This window comes from Chroicocephalus ridibundus, chromosome 3 (genome assembly GCF_963924245.1).
Source record: "Chroicocephalus ridibundus chromosome 3, bChrRid1.1, whole genome shotgun sequence".
Classification (NCBI taxonomy): Eukaryota; Metazoa; Chordata; class Aves; order Charadriiformes; family Laridae; genus Chroicocephalus; species Chroicocephalus ridibundus.
In genome coordinates this window covers 111924959-111942256 of record NC_086286.1, presented here as the reverse complement: position 1 = coordinate 111942256, position 17298 = coordinate 111924959, and the positions used below count along the sequence as shown (strand labels likewise).

The 17298-nt window shown below is 39.3% G+C and overlaps 1 protein-coding gene across 2 annotated transcripts in view; it reads left to right on the top strand.

The window, feature by feature from the left end:
• Nucleotides 1-17298, top strand: part of MBOAT2 (membrane bound O-acyltransferase domain containing 2) — a 96923-nt gene that overhangs the window by 36932 nt on the left and 42693 nt on the right. Inside the window, exon 1 of one of the 2 annotated variants that reach the window (XM_063330443.1) lies at nt 13507-13571. The exons of the other annotated variant lie outside the window; for it this stretch is intronic. The gene's annotated coding sequence lies outside the window, so the exon portion shown is untranslated. Of the gene's footprint in view, nt 1-13506; nt 13572-17298 lie in introns of those variants that run through there. 2 annotated transcript variants of the gene reach the window in all.

The following is a 17298-nucleotide window of genomic DNA, read 5'->3' as shown; positions in this document are numbered from 1 at the left end:
TTTCAGTTTATGCCCATTGCCTCTCGTCCTGTCACTGGGCACCACTAAAAAGAGCCTGGTGGTGTTGTGTTTGCACCTTCGCTTCAGGTATTTATATACACTGATGGGATCCCTTGAGCCTTCTCTTCTCCAAGCTGAACAGTCCCAGCTCTCCCAGCCTTTCCTCATAAGAGGGATGGTTGAGTCCCTTATCTTAGTGGCCATTTGTTGGACTCTCTCCAGTGTGTTCATGTTTCCCTTGTACTGGAAAATCCAGCACTGGACTGAGCACTTCCAGGTGTGGCCTCACCAGCGCTGAGTAGACGGAATGGGCAACCTTCCTCGACATGCCGGTGGTACTTTGCCTAATGCAGCCCGCGATACCATTAGCCACCTTTGCGGTAAGGGCACACTACTGGCTCATGTTTGAAGTGGGCTGTTATCTAAGTAGAAGGAATTTTTCTTTTTGAAAACAAACACCTGATTGTTTTCACTGAAGAAAACCTACTAAGATACCAAAGTATATCGGTTTTGAAACAATCCCAACTTGCTTTTGTACAAATCTTTCTAGCCACAGCATTTATTTGCCTATTTACTGTGTCTGAGGTTTATTTTATTGCATGTTTGATTTTTGCTTTTTAACTTTTTAATTCTAGAGCGATACCTTAAGACACTTGCAGATTTCCCAGGATCTGGTCCTCGTTTTAGTATTTCCGTTCTGAGAACCTGCTAATGGTTGCATTCCTGCGAGGCTCAGCAGCTCCTTGCTGTTTCCCTTCTACCTGCTGCCTGCGTCTCCTGTCTTTCTGTAGAGCACTGTGTGGTGCCTTGACCTTTTGTCTGTTGGACTCCTATGCTTTTCCATGCTTTCCAGTTCATGAGTGGCACGCTCATTTTTCTTGAATTTGAACTGGTGATATTTATCTCACTGTTATGCACTTAATGCTCTCATGTTTTTTGGTATCCACGTCTGTTAGAAACGTTTTCTGCAGGTCAGTCTCTGACCTAAGTTTGGGCAGAGGAAAGGCCCTTTTGGCTTCAGACAGGAAAGAAGTTGTGTGTCTTTTCCAGGCTTTTGTGGTAATAAGTGTAGGGCAGTATTAGTTAGAGAACCAACTGCTTACAAATGATTTTAATGCTCTAGTTCTTCTTTTCGAAGGGATTAACTACTCTCCCAAATACATGATGCTATCAGAGCATGTACCAGAATCTCATTTCCTTTAGGGTTCTTTTAAAAGATCATTTTGAGATAATCTTCCTTGCTAGGATGTCTTAGTTGTAAAAAAAAAAAAAAAAAAAAAAAAAAAAAAAAAACCCAAACAAACAAAAAAAACCAAAAAAAACCAAAAAACAACAGCAACAAAAAAAACCAAAACAAAAAACCCAAACAAACAACAACAACAACAAAACCAAAACCAAAACAAAAAAAACACCCCCCAAAAAAACCCCAAAACCAACCAGGCAAATAACAACAACAAAAAACTCACAACCCCTCAAAAACCAAACCAAAAAAACCCACCAACAACCCAACCCAAAAACCTCCCAAAACCAAACAACAATAAGAAAATAACCCCCCCCAAATCCTTGTGTGTGTGTGTGTGTGTGTGTGTGTTTGTCATTTTACAGCCTGACATAGTTTCGCATAGCAAAAGCCAAGAAGAGGGAGGTACAACATGAAAGGTGAGAGAGCTGGGAGAAGGTCCTCTGGCTTACTTAGTTTATATATGGACTTTGGTAGCTGTCACTTCTTTGTACAAATATAGTTTGTGCATTTTTAAAAAAATAATCTTTGCATCATGCTTTCCAGCTAAACCTTGGGGAGGGGGTGATTTAATTTCTAAAAGGAGACTAGCAGCTTTACTGTTTAAATGTCATAGGCTATTTTGGAGATTATTTGGCTGCAGTAATGACAGATATTATATCATTCATGAAACTTCAGATCTCCCTGCTACTTGAACTAGATAAATACAATGAAATATGATTTCTAGAGGTTGCATAAATAGAGCTCCGAATCAGTAGGAAACATCTCTAGATGGTAAGAGAGCATTTCGAGACTTCCTTGGTGACCTAGAAATGATTTCAGACATCTCGCTGTCCTATTCCTGCGTATTCCAGTGGGACGCAAAGCTGTCTAAAATTCAGGGTGTCAGAAGTCTACCAACCAGCTACTAGTGTGGAGGTCCCCATTTAAAGGAAACAAGTATAGACCTTCCTTTTAGATGAGCTTAGACATTTAGAAAGAGATTGCTTCTTGTTGATTTGTCACTATTAAAATGTTAATTGGAAATTGAAGGCTTTTTCTGGGCTAAAGAATATTACAAATACTTTCAACTTAGTGTGTTTTGGTTCTTGTTTTTGTGGGTTTTTTGTGTTGTTTGTTTGGTTTTTTTCTCCTTCTTAAAAACAGAGACTTTCTTTGCATTTAGGTGCACTACTCTAGTTTTGATTTTTATATCCTTTGGCAGACTGGCTAGGCCAACAGGAATAGGCAGGAATAGACCAGAAACAATATTCCATTTCTTCCTACGCTGTCTTCTCCTAGTTGCTGAAAAAGAGACAACAATAAAACGTATGTCAACAGATTAACACTCATGGAAGTGCCATTTTGAAGGAAGAAGCCTTCATCTTTCTTCATGCTTCTCTGGCTGCTTTTTTCTTACTGTGCTGATCAGGACATGTTTCGTGAGAATCAACATGTGGGCGCAGTTTGGCTGCAGAGTCCAAGATCGCTGCTGAAGGAGGAGGAGCGAAGCCTTTGACGGAATGTAACTTTCAGGTTTTTAATCCACAACTTCCTTACATCTGTTCCTGAGGTAAATATGCATATTTGGGGGTTTTTATGAAAATTTTAGGAATAACTTGCCTCGTGGGGAACTGTGGTCAGTGTTGCTTTGGCCACAAACTTTATATCCTCATTTAGGATGGTGCTGACTTAATGCCGTAGTTTTGTTACTAGGTTTGCATCTTGCGCAGTATTTTCACCCCTTTTTACAGCAATTAGGGAATCCAGTAGTCTAAGCATAGAATTTGGATTTCTGAATTTCTTCAGAGATTTTGTCCTTTTTTTCTTGCAGTCCCTGCTTTCCCAAAGGTATTAGTAAGAAATGTTCCATCTGGCTTTTCCAGGAGAGAAGCATGTAAAATACATGAGAGAGATACAGGAGGAAAAAAGCGTGCGTGAGAACTTCAACTCAGTTCAGTTTTCTACGTTGCTTACATTTTATTTCTGCATTTCGTGACGTGTTCTGTGGCTTATTGCAAAGATATTTGAACAATCTGTAAATTAGAAACAAGGTTGTGGGTTACCTCCCTCTTACCAAACAAGCGTTTCTGAAATTACTTGGGCTAAAGCCTCATTCTCACTGGAAAATATTTGTTTGCATTGATCAGGAGATAAGAGAGGTGTAGACTGCCCGCCCTCACAGCATAGCTGAACTCCGTAATCAAACAATGTTTAGAGTCTGGAATATGCGTTAAAAAACAGGTATGTGACTAATAATGCAAAATGTGACATCTTTGCAGCAAATGCAACCTTGGTTTGACAAGGTTGGAGACGTTTAAAAGAAATCTGAGGAGTGCTAAAATATGTTAGGACACACAAACAACTCCCATGGGTGTGTCTCTCATTCCTATCCTTGAGTTTATCTTGCCAGATCATCAGCATCTTGACTGGCTCCCGCAGATGTTTTTCCTCTTTATTGCATCTGAGCTCTTATCAGACTCTAAATTATAAATGCTTTAAATACAGATGTCTTTTCATCTACATACTGGATCGTATTTTAGGCAAATTCCTTTTCTCTCATTTCTAAAGTTGTTCATTTGTGAAACAAAACATGATAATAGCGTTCTGGAAAAGGAGGCTGGACGGGATTTGAGAGTTTATCTAGACCTCTAATCAGAGGCAGTTTGAGATCTTTTAAAATAATAATAATATAAAAAAAAAATCCACAAAAAGCTTCCAGTCTTGTTAGGCAATCTGTATAGGTGCTTAACTGTACTTGTGGTTAGGTTGTCCTAGAAATTAGCCTAAATTTAGACTAAACCTTCTGTAGTTTGAGCTCATTCATTCGTATAGGGAAGTGTATTCTCTTGCTTTTTGCCGCAGTCCTCTATTTAAATTGTCTCCTTTCAGTCTGGTAGAGCCTGAAAAAAGTCTATTTAAATCTCTCCTCAGGTTGTGTTTTCAAGGCCTCTTTCCATTTTTGTGTAGCTGCATGTGGACTTCTTTCAGTTGTTCTGTGTCATTTGGAGATGTGCTTTTCAAAACAGGTTGAGGTATTTGTAATGCTAAGCAGAGTAAAAAGCTTATTCTGTCTGTTCTGCAATCCTCTGACTTTCCACAGATCCTTTTCTGCTCTAATGCTACTTAATAGTTGGTTTCTGTTACAGATTTGTATAGTTGATTATTTACAGCCAAAATCGTGCTTTACAAAATTTACTTCATCTGATGCTTTTAAGCCTTTCTTAGTGTTTTTTTTTTTTTCTTCAGGTAACTTTGGCTTTCTGATCAACTAAGCATTTGCGGCTTTTATAGCTTAATGTCCAGCTGCAGATTTAATTAGTGTACTTACTGTTACCAAAATACTTAATAAATATTTCCTGTTGTTTTGATATGTTTGAGTTAGTAGAACTGTACCTGATACATTCTTATGATTTGATGGTGTTTCATCAATATCTTTTCTTTTTTTTCCTGGTACAATCTGGATATTGGCAGGTTGTCTCCAGCAACTCAAACGTTAGGGTTAAGAGAGAGTATCTGGCTATATGCATACCCGTACCTCGCATTGGCTCTGCTAATAGGGTAGGTTTGATCACGCCACTCATTAGGCTTTGGGTGTGCGTGGTGGGGCTCATACGGCAGGTCACGTCTGTTAGTTGTAGTCATCTACCCAAGTCATTAGAAATAGGATATATTGATAGTACTTGTTCTGGATAAGCCTTTGACTCAATTGTGTTGCACTGTTTACCTTCCAGGTGTTCATAAATATATACCAAGTAAAAAAAACCCAAACAACAAAACCCTTTATAGTATTTAATATCAAGTTTAAGGTCAATGATTTTCTGAGTTCCCCTTTCTACTTTGAAAGATAGGGTTCTAAAGAACCTTAGTCCTTTTTTCCAATTTCAAGGAAATTTTCTTTTTCTCAATGGATAATTATTAAATATGACTAATTAATCTGTATTTTACTTAATATCATTTAGATTTTACTTGTACTTTGATTTATCGACTCTTATCTCTCCACATTGTCTTGAATTTGTTTTCTGAAATTGGCAGTAATGCCTTTATGATTTACAGGCTATTTGATTTGCATGTTTTGAATGTATTGTGACTGTTAGAAAGATAGATCAAAAGTGACTTCTTGTGAGTTGCTCTTAAGCATCAAGTGTTTGTTAGAGGCAAAGGGCTACTGACAAATTAAGTATCATCTACTAAAGGAAGCTAGTACTGTGAGAAACAAGTTCCAGTCCGAATGAAATAGGCTCCGGCAGAATCCTCTGTGAAGCACATTTTTATTTACGTTCTTGCAAGAGCGGATGACCTAGCAAGTAGGCACACTTTCAGTTCTTGAAACACACCTTTTTATTCCTTAATCCTGGCCGAATTTTTCCCTCCCCTGTTTCCCATTGGTTAGGTACTCCAGGGTTCACAGTCTGTTCCGAGGCGCCTAAAATTCTTCCTGCATGTCCTGCCTCTGTTTACTTTTCTTTATGCTACACCTAAAGGGATTATCTGACTAGTTTATTTCTTTCCTTTTTGGTAAAAGATTGCTCAATGTCATTAGCCCTGGTTAAATGTTTGACTACCCTTCTAGACACTAATCCAGAAGGAATCAGTTTGTCCTTTTGTCTGTGTGATAAGAGATGTTCTAGGAGCCTTTGCTGGATCCTCTTTGTCTTAGTCATTCCCTTATCATGCCACCTCTGATGGAAACGGCTTTTCTCCTCTGCAAAAGCAATACCTCCCTTTCTTACAGTACAAATAGATCTTCTGGGTACAAGTTTAGCAACACCAAAACTCAGAATTAGATGTACTAATGATCTGAAAAAGACATTAAAAATTGCAGGATGGTTGAGGTTGGAAAGGAGCTCTGGAGGTCATATGGTTCATCCCCCCTGCTCAAGCAGGGCCACCAGCCCTGCCTCTGGTCCTGTCGCAGGACACCACTGAAAAGAGCCTGGTTCTGTCGTCTTTGCACCCTTCCATCAGGTATTTATATACATTGACGGGATCCCCCTGAGCCTTCTCTTATCCAGGCTGAACAGTCCCACTCTCTCAGCCTGTTCTTATAGGAGAGATGCTCCAGTCCCTTCATCATCCTTGTGGCCCTTCGTTGGAGTCTCTCCAGCATGTCCATGTCTCCCATGTTCTGAGGAGCCCAGAACTGGATGCAGTACTCCAGGTGTGGCTTCACCAGTGCTGAGCAGGGAAGAAGGATCACCTCCCTTGACCTGCTACCAATACTTTGCCTAATTCAGCAAACACTGGCAGGTAATAGTGTTTTCTTCAGACAAAGGAAGACTTTGAGGAACTTCAGAAGTAATAGAAGACAATAAATGGACAAAAAAATGACAGGCTTAGTTCAACACTGAAAAAGCAACAATACTTAACTTGAATTGAGGCTGTTCCACTGTGCGTACAACACAGTTGTTGTTGAAATTAGGAATGGGGTCTGTATAACATGGAGGATCTCCAAGAGAAGCTTCATAAAGCAAGCTACGTTAAGTGGAGAATAATAGGGAAGACAGAGTGCTCTTACATGGATTGGGGACGTGGCGTCATACAGAGCCCAGTGTTGAGGACTTTATTTCACATGGACTACTGCACAATTACTGCGGATTTGGAGAAGGTTAGTAAAAAAACTCGAATGAGAAATTGAGGACATTTGAGTTGGTTATCTTGAAAAGGAATTTAATTAGAAGGGACGTAAGATCAGAACCTGCCTAAAGCTGTATGTCTGCACAGGAGAAATTGCACTTGTGTTGTAGGACAGTGGGGGGGAGACTGGAAAGGGATCTGGGATGGAAAGCTGGATTTGATGTTCCTATTGCTGCTGAGAAAATAAAAGAAGCAGGAGTTATGACTGTCCTGTCCAATAGGGATACCCACTTCTGAAATAAGTAGTTTTGTTCCTGGCAATCTGTTGCCCTAAGCAAGTACTTACTTTTAGTGATACGACTAGTTTGGGCTATGAATAGAAATGTATATGAATAGGATAGAAAAGTCAGCTTGTTAACTTTTCTCTCATGAAGAATGTAAACCCAAATTGCTTTTGAAATTCCACTTCCAAAAGGTGCAAGGGTTTGGTTCTATCTCAGTTCATAGTGGAAATACAGATTTTCATTTTCTAGGATGTTCTGGGCGCCAAGACTATAGGAAAATGCCAAGAAGGGCTTCAGTATCCTTACTAGAGATTCTTATTAGGATTCTGGAAGGATTAGAAATGCTAGGCATCAAAATCTAAAATGGTTTCCAGCTATAAGGAATTAAGATGAAGCCTTCATGAGGTAAACTTTTAAAGGAAGATTTTTAAGTTAATTTTGCCTACCTTCTGATATAGCACAGACATAGTATTTCCCATGGTTAAACCAATAACTTGTTTTTTTAATGTGTTTCAAAATTAAGATTGGATTCTTTTGAGGAAGATTCTGTGAGGCAAAAAATGTTTTCCGTTAGAAGTTGAGTCATGTAATCACTTCTACTACTTTTAGTCTGAATGTTTTTGAGCTGTATTCCTTGTATTCTTTCTTGTTATGCCCGCCTGTTTTTCTCCTTTTGAATTGTTTTCCTAATGGACCTCCCATTCTTTCACTATGAAAGTAGCATTTGTCTTCTAACCAGATATTTTCTAGTCTGAACTATTGCGCCATGCGGTTCTTGCAACTTGTTCCAATTTATCTGCTCCTGACAAGGATATTGAGTTAAGTGAGTGATTAGCTTGATCCTTTATGTAAAACAAAAATTGCCTAAGAAGTACCAAAATAAATTGCAGTGAACAAAATGCATCGTGACTTGTTTCTCCTTTTTAAGACAAGAATAGGTGCATCTCTTGTATGGAGGGGGAAAATTGCTGCTTTTTGTCAGAACTTGCTTTGGGATTAAGGGAATCCTGAGAAATTGCTGAAGTGTGGCAAAAGGGGAGTCGCAGAGGGAGCTGCTGCTGCCCATTGCTCATGGAGAGGTTGCGAGGCTTCGGTGAGGGGCTTGGGGTGGGCGGCTGGGCCTTGGAGGGGACAGGGAGAGCTTCCGAGGGACTGGGGTAACTGAGCAGAATCCGTCGCCGTTCAGAGAACAGCAGAATTGGCTGGAAGTACAGGCCCGTCTGCCAAGGACACAATGAACAGAGGGAGGGATGTGCTTTTTGTTCTGTCTGCCCTACTTGCTCTCAGATTTTTCTGTTTAAAATTTAAGCTTAAGTTCTTGTTCTAGTAATGCATGTGTCTGTGTTGGTTTTGTTGTGTGTTGTGTTCCCCCTGCCCCAAATAAAAAGCCTTTATAACACTATAAAAAGCCTTTGTAACAAGCTTTCTGTTGGGGGCAGGGGGAGGATCCAGCCATGTAATTTTAAAACTGTGGCTAACTCTGGGTGTTTTGCATAACTCCTGTCCTTCTCTAAGTTGCTTGGGGCATGCACATGTGAAGAGTCCTTTAATGCTGATTTCCCACAGCAAATCTTAGTGACTGGTGGAGCAGATGATTGTTAAAGTAAATCATCTTTTTGATTCCTTTCCTCTGAGATGCTCCCCTGTAATTTCCACGGTTATTTTTTTTCAAAGTATCTTTACAGATGTTTGGTGTCTTTAATAAAAACGTGAATTTTCCTACAATCTCTGCCACCTATACTAAAAGTTGAGATGACATGTTTGCTCTCATAGTTACAGACATCTGCAACTTAAAAATGTGTAAATGTTTTTGTAAACAGTAAATGGTTTGGTAGTTAGAGCAGTAAGAAAAATCTGAGATTTAGCTGTGATGCTTACCTTGCAATAGAATCTTCAATTTAAATTCACATTAAGAATTTACAAGTCTGTATAGGAGGTACACGTTTCTGCTATTACATAAATTAAAATATTGGGGTTTTAAATCTCGGTGCTTTTAGTACAATTCCATAAATACAGCAATATTTTATAACTTACTATATAGTGGCATATAGATACTATACAGATGAAACTACGTACAAAAGTATTACTGTTGTTGCATTTGTCCTGTGTGGCGACATCTCAGTTGTGCTCCAGTATTCATCACTGCAGCGTAACTTCTTTCAGTAAGGTCTGCTTTGCCCTGCATCCTGTGGTACTCTTCTCATGCGACTCTCCTCTCTCACAAGTGCTAGGAAGGATTTTGATGGTTTGAAAATTAACTTGTTTTGGGACAAAAAGCTGGTTTTGACACGACTATTTTATGCTTCACACTGTTATTGACACTACTATTTTATGCTTGGAATGCAGCTATGTTGTTATTTGATGGCAAACTTTAGTAGAAAAAAATTGCTCATTTTCTTTACCATGTTTTATAGTCAAAAATTAACTGTTAAATAAACTGTTAAATTAACAGTTAAATAAAATGAATAAATTCATAAAATGAAAGTTTCGGGTAGAAGGGACCTCAAGAGGTCTCTGATACAGCCTCCTGCTCAAAGTAGGGTCAGTGATGGGGTCCAATGAGGTTACTTTATTCTTTTGGGTCTGGATAACCATCACCATCCTATGCTCTTCTCCTTCAAGCTGATAATCAGCTGGGAGTAGAGCTATAAAAGATCATAGTGGACCTTGAACGAAGCTTGTAGGTGTCGTTTACAGTTGATGCTGCTTGAAGTAGAATGCTTTTTCCATGACAACTTCTGTTGATTCTTTTTTCCCCTGTCCTTTTTCATTCTACACTTCCCTTGTTACCTTTGCGAGATGAAGTACAACAAGGTTCTGGCATTCAGCTGAACTCACTAAAGCAAAATATGAATCTTACAATCTGTTTGCTTGCTTTTAATTCTGTGCTTTTCTCACAAGACTGACACCAACTTTTTTTTTTTCCTCTTGCCTCTTTCTAGTTTGAATGTGTGTGCTGGCGTGGGACTATGTGAAATGGTGTTACAGCAAACAGTATTTGCCCCTAACACCTAGCAGAAGTTTGAAAAGCATTCCATCTTGATGTTTTTTCAAACTAATTCCATTTAAATTTTCTAAGTAACAAAAAGGCCTAAACAGAATATGTTTTCAGACTGAAAGTGTCTTTACATAATGCTTTCTCAACTATTCCAACAACTAAAGGTGGGAGGAGAGTGATTACTAGTAGAGCAAGAGCATTATAAATGTTGCAGAGCTAGGACTTTGAATACTGAATAGTAATTTAAATTTAGTCCTGGCTGGAGGGGTACGTAGTGGTCTTAACATCAGGCAATGATAATTATTCATATTTTGAAAGCATAACTGATAATGAAATAACTGAGGCAAAAAATAGGAATGTAAACACAATGTGTTTTGCTTCACATGAATAGAATACAGGTGATTCAAAGCCCTCATGGGGTAGTTCTCATTACCGCAGTCTGTGACTACACAGATACCTATGGATTTTCAGTGGTCAAAACAGTATGAAGTTCTGTTCGCTTACGAGGTACAGTCCACTTCCCCTCACGTTCTTTGGTCCCTAATAAGTGTCATAAACCCCAAACATATTAAACTGAGGTTTTTTTAAGGCATGTAGAACAGGGCATGCACATTTAGCTGACACTTCTCTTCAAATTTTGTTTATAATGAAAACACAGAAGGAAGCTTAACTGCAGTGACACTGCCAGGCATCGCAGTAACGAATAATCAGAGAGCATGCACTGTGTGCTTGTATTACAGATTAGTTTGTCTTGATTGTTATAATATATGTGATTTTTCAAAGTCTTGACATTCCTGGCAAGTGCAGCGTAGGAGCTTCTGGATGCATGCTAAATTTCTGGCTGACTGGCAATCACACTATTTTTAGGCTTGAAGGGTTACAGTGTGGAGTATAACATGCTTAGAATGAAATTAAAAGTTCTCTTCTATCTGAAAATTAACTTGAAAACAATTTATACATATGTTGAATGCTTTCTAATGAAAGTTGTTTTGGAGGGTAGACAAGTTTACTGTTTAGGTGTTCCTAGAATAGTGACCATGTAGCAGTTCAGTCAATCGTAATCTTTAACACACTTACTTATAGAATGCTCTTGTCAACTAGGTAAGTGTTTCTATTCATGTTTTATAGATGGGGCAGTCAGAGGGATTGAAATAGCTCTGGAAATTTAGCCCCTAAATATCAAGGTTCTGTGGATTTATACGATCGGAATTTGAATGCCTAAAGACCAACTATATAAACAGGAACGCTTGCGTTTGTGGATCTTGGTGTTTGTAATTGTACGATGAGCCTGATGGGTCTCCCAGGCCAATGGAGTTCAGTTTTCTTCTTTGATTGTTCTGGCTGTGTTGGCTGGTGAGCAGTGTTTTGGTGAACCATCTAATGTCCAGTGGGGCCTTTGCCATCGTAATAATTGTATTCTGCTTCTATATGTGTGTAACATATATTTCTTGCTATGAACAAATAGGTATGAACTATTTAATCTAAATTACCTTTTTGAGTGTTGCTCTGTTTAACTTGCTTCTAAGTGATAATATGTGGCTTTTAATCGTCTAAATCCAGAGTTTTTCACTGCATAATGTCTAGAATAATGATTAAAAAGAAATTAGAGCATATTTCCTAATTCAGGCTAGTAACAATCATGAAAAACACAAATCAAGACAAACTCTATTCTCAGTCTTTTTTGTAGTTCAGGTTTAAAATTCATAAATGTCTCTTTTGAACTGTCTCTTGTGACTTTTGTGTTACCTGTAGATAAAGGAGTTTAAGTAACGAAAATTCTCACAAAGAAAGCTTTGAGATGGTGAAATGATTGCACGTACCTTCCTTGTACGTAACTTGCAGCCTCTAGGCAGTCCTGCTAGCAGCAAAAGATTTTGTACATAGATAAGTCAGTGTTACAAAGGATTCAGGAGCGAGAAGTTCATTTGCTTGGACACCCTGTTTGTCACAAGAAAAAAAACTGGTCTCAGGTCGCATAAAGAATGTTTCATTGTGTTTGGTCATATCCCTATTTGTACAAGCCCAGAATAAACTAGTAGTATGAGGAAATTTCCAGATACTCAGTATGAAAAGCGCCTGAATGCTGGGAGGATGAGATTGATGAAGTGAGATTGATTATTATTTATTTCCTTGGTAGAATTTTAAGTGACTTTCCTCGATTATATAAATTTGGTGAATTGAAAGTTGAGGTATGTAGTAAGTTTCAGGAAACAGGAGAGAGAGACTAATTCAGGAAGGTAATGGAACGCCTTGATGAGGAGTGATGGACAAATGGCACCAACATGGGTGTACAACATATAGGTGAATAATTCATGATTTTGATTTCATATCTCAAAGGATAGTTGATGTACAACCTGACATTCCTTATGCTTCTTAGCATTGACACAAAAACTGCATTTATACAGAAACATAGCCTCTTCTACTAGCTTATATTGTGATGAAATCTACCCAAAAGTGTCTGCTAGTTGACTGTACAATATGTTGTTAGGGACAGGTCATATGATTCTTTTGGCTGGAATAAACTGAGCAATTCTGATTTAATTTTTTTAAAGTGGTTTTTTTTTTATAGTTAATGGTGAGATAACCTGATTGCTGTAGGCATTTAGAGGGAAGATTTTGAAGGGCATTAGAAGATCATGAACACTAGTTGTTTTGTACATCTTTACTGAAGAGCAGGGAGATTACAAAGCAGAGTGCAAGCAGTTCAGCAGCTAGCGTAGGCTGAAAGTGCAGGCAAGTTGAATTGTGTATGGAGATAGGATCAAGACAGTATGCGAGTAAATTGAAACAAAAAAAAGGTATAGTTTGTATAATACATGTGTAATATAGAAAAGCTCCGAGACTACAGTTATTTCCTAACTTAGAGATCATAAATGTAACTTTGAATAATTATTGTTTGCCTGGGGTTAATGTATGACACTTCCATAGGTGATTGTGCCATGACTTGGATTATCATTGAGCAGTTAAATTTCTTTTTTTGGTTTCCCGTTGTTAACTAGAAGAAGGAAAAAAGCCCCAAAAAATAAATGCAAGGCTTTTTTTTTTTTTTTTTTCTCACAATGAGTTCCTTGTGTACTTGCATGCAGTAGTCTACAGGTACTGATTCTTCCCAGCCATCGAGCTGAAGTATTTCCTTGTGAGTGTACAGTGGGATTACTGTGTGCCACAAATAACCATTATGTATGAAGCTCTCTCTCTTGCTGAGAATTGGTTCATTGCCATGCCGTTTCTATTTCATATCACTCTTTCCGTGGAGTATCTCAGATTCACCCCTGGAAATATTCATTAGTGTTTCTGTCACGAGGAAGAAAAGAAATATGCATGAAAATAGAAGTTGCCATCCTGTATTCAGGCGTAACCTGTGTCAGGCTTCACCATGGAGCAAAGAAAATGGATCTACCAACAGGTTTTCTCCAGGCTGGGAGCAGGAAACAGCTGACTTTAATCTCTACATGTGATTCTGCAGGAGCATATGACAAATACTGTGACAGTGGTGAGTTGATGCATCATGTGAATGTTAGAGACGTTGCCATGCATTGATTAAAGGATGTAGAAAATACAAAATTGTTGTGTGACTGTGGTGCTTTAACTTAGCTTGCAGGGGGGTGTGGGAGAGAAAATAGGACAGAAATGAAACAAGTCATCTGAAGGGATAGTCTTTCCAGATTAAAGCAGTGATAAATGTCGGAGCAAAGCAGGCATTTAGTTTGAGCTATATTTTAAGTAAATCAGATTTTTTCAGAAGCTTTTATTCTAAATGTTGTGCTACTTGAGAGGCGTGTCTGATTGCAAGATGATTTTGGCAGCTTGGAAAGGAGCTGGGCTGCAGCTTTGGTGCAGGTCAGACAAGCCGTGGGGCTTGCAGTCGACTCAGTGGCCAGTTGAAATCAAAGAACTGTTTGATTCCTTCCTGAAGGTGAAGCAAGAAATAGATTGGGAAATAGAGTACTATCATCCCCTCTGATAAATACCTCTGTAAAAGAGAGCATTTTGTTTTGAGAAATAGATTAAAAGGAAATGCAGCTGTCTGACAGATGTGTTAGATTGTTAACACAAACTCCTGGCTTTCCTTTGATATTGGAATCACTTAAATATTCTGTTCCTGTAACTAAATTTGATTCCTGTGGACTTTCACTTTGCGTATTTCACCTTGCAGGGATTTGGGTTGTTGATTAATCTGCTAGCTGCCCTGTATACTGATTCTGGCTGCACAACCACCTTCTCAGCAAATCACATCCCGTATGTTTCCCAGCTGCTGCCATCCTTAACACATGCAGAAAATGTCTCCTGGCTGGCTGAACACAAATTCCAGCTGGCATCACCTCCCTGCCCACCCCCCCCCTCCCCTGGCGGTGTTGTGGCGTGCTGTTTCTCTGTCTCAGGTGTTGTGTCTCCAGGCAAGGATGTGGGGGTCACAGCAGAGCTTGGGGGACTGAGACAGCTGGGAATGTCCTCTCCTCTGCAGCCCGGAAGGAGCCACAGCTGCGGATGTGGGGTGTGAGGGGGGTGTGTAGCTAGAGCAGGGTGATGAGTGGGTGAATGAAAATAACAGCTCGCTCTTATCTTTAGCCAAGATGATACTTGCCAAGTACTGAGTTTACGGCAGTAACGCGTTTAATGATTGATCTCACCATGGTTTTGCCAGCAGAGAACTTCTTCTGTTTTCCTGGCTGTGAGTTCTTGTATGAAGCCTTATGGTCCACTGAAACAAAGTGATTTAGTCTTGCAAAATATTTTGTATTTAGCAGTTCCAGTTTACAGTTGCTAAACTATTATGGCGTGTAGGGCTGTACTTCAAAATAGTACTTTCAATAATCCTATTATTGTCAATGTTCTGTAATAACATCTTCATTTCCTTAAAAATATTCAGCAGAAGTTGTGTTGCTGCCTAGCTCCTAAAAGGAGACCATATTCTGGCTATGTGCTCTAGGGGTTTCTACTGGTTTGCAAAAGTAAAGATACTGGGCATGGTTCTAATGTTTGAAAGAAGGTATCACATGGGAGAAAGAGGAAGGATAAAATCACCTGCATGCTGTGATGCTGAAACATCATATAGCTAGGCAAATATTAGATAAAAAATGGGTGAAGAGATGAAAACTCACAGCGCCAGTATAAAGTGTGGAACTTAGCAGGTATTTTACTTCTGAGTTATGAGTACTCATCTTTGTCAGAAGATGTGTCAAGAATCTCCTTCCTTCATCTGGGCTTTGTAAGGCAGATTCCAGCATCAGGGAGTTCTACCTTTACATATTTTGTGTTGTGAAGCTGTTAGGCTTTCTTATGTGTGTGTGCTTTTAAGTGCTCTGTACTATTGTCCACTCTTTAAAATATAAAGGTCAGATCTGGTGGTCTTATCTACATTGTTTACTGTTATACTTTCAAGTGATTGCAGAAACAGGGGTTGATATGACACACTGGTTTTTTAGGTGAGAGAGAACTTAGGTGACCTCTCATGTCTCATCATTGTAGTGATAGGACGAGCGGTAATGGCTTTAAACTAGAGCAGGGCAGGTTTAGATTAGACATTAGGAAGAAGTTCTTTACAATGAGGGTGGTGAGATGCTGGCACAGGTTGCCCGGAGAGGTGGAGGAGGTCCCATCCCTGGAGACATTCAAGGCCAGGCTTGATGAGGCTCTGAGCAACCTGATCTAGTTGAAGATGTCCCTGCTTACTGCAGCGGGGTTGGACTAGATGACCTTTAAAGGTCCCTTCCAACCCAACACATTCTATGATACTATTCTATTCTATCCCAGTTTAAGATTTTGGACAGGGTCAACTTCAGCTCTCAGCTCTGAGTCTGATAAGGGATAAAATCAATTTTTCTATTATCACCCTTCCTGGTTCCATGTTCCTTTGGAGACTTACAGGAAGAATGAAGCACGTGACGTATTTCTTCCCTGGGATGGAAGAAATAAAATCACTCTCCTCCCTGCCTTCCCTTTAGTTGCAGATGATATTTCTCCTTTGTATGAGAGCCTGAAGCTGATCTCCTCGTCCTTGAGATGTTCCACATTTGGAGGGAGCAAGGCAAGAGGTCAGAAAGTGAGAGAATATAAACTTCAGGGAGCATGTGGAAAATACCAAGTTTTTAGTATGCATTTTGACAAGAATATTTGTGTTATATTTGTCATATATCAATGTCGCATTTGAAATATGGACTGTAGCTATAAATGGAATGATTGTCTAATTTAGCTTCGTTCGGGATTTATGTTAAGAAGTCATTATGTTGCCATTATGTAGCAAAACATCAAAATACATTAGGCAAGTGATAATGTCTACAGCAAATCTGTAGTAAACAAAACTAGCAAAATCATAGCAAATGGTTCTGGGTGCAGTTGAGATAACGAAGCCTCATGTCCCATGGCTTTGTGTGTCTGGTTGTATGCAGGAAACCGATGGGCCTGGGCAGCTCTCTATCTACTGGCTGAGCAAGACCCAACATAGACACTCTATAGATGTCTGGAGACGTGGGCCTGACATGTGGCCAACATGTGCTGCCCAGCTCAGCAAGGCACTGCTCCATAGCGACAGGCAGGCCAAGCAAGTGGGAGCCCTTGTGCCATATGTTGTGTAGGACTGTTGTCGTATCTAAACATTGGAGAACTCTGTCCACCTGTTAAATTTTCTTTAAAAAGGCTATCAGATGCCAAAATGTTCAGCTTGAGGGTTGAAGAGGGCTGGGATAGCTGGATTGCTTGTTACCAAAGCATGGTGGTATGAGTGCTTCCTTCTCTGGAAATGGGCTCACACGCAGTCTGGTTTTGCCTATTTTTTTTTTTGTCTGTTTTTTCAATGCGTTTTTGATCTTTGCTTGAAGTAACCGGGAGGGACAGACTAGTGTGTAAATCAGAAGGCTTTCAATTGACTCAAAAAGATTAATATTGCTCACGTTTTCGAGAGTAGTTTCTTGAAATACTGAGAGGATTGGGACTTGGTTAAGGCCACACTCTGAGTCTGTTACTGATTGTGTCATAACTGATCCATGGTCTTATACTGATTGATATATGTCAATAGTTCATTTATAGTTTGACAGGAATTGTGTAAATAGGAATTACTTCTTGGTGTAACAACAACAGGTTGGGACAGGTTAGCTTACCTTGTGACTGTTAGTCAAAACTAAGCTAATTCTAATCAGTATTTTTATTGGCTTGTACTTGATGATCACAGAATTAGATAGACTTCTAGCTTTAGCACTTTGGACCTTTTTGCTTGATGTATA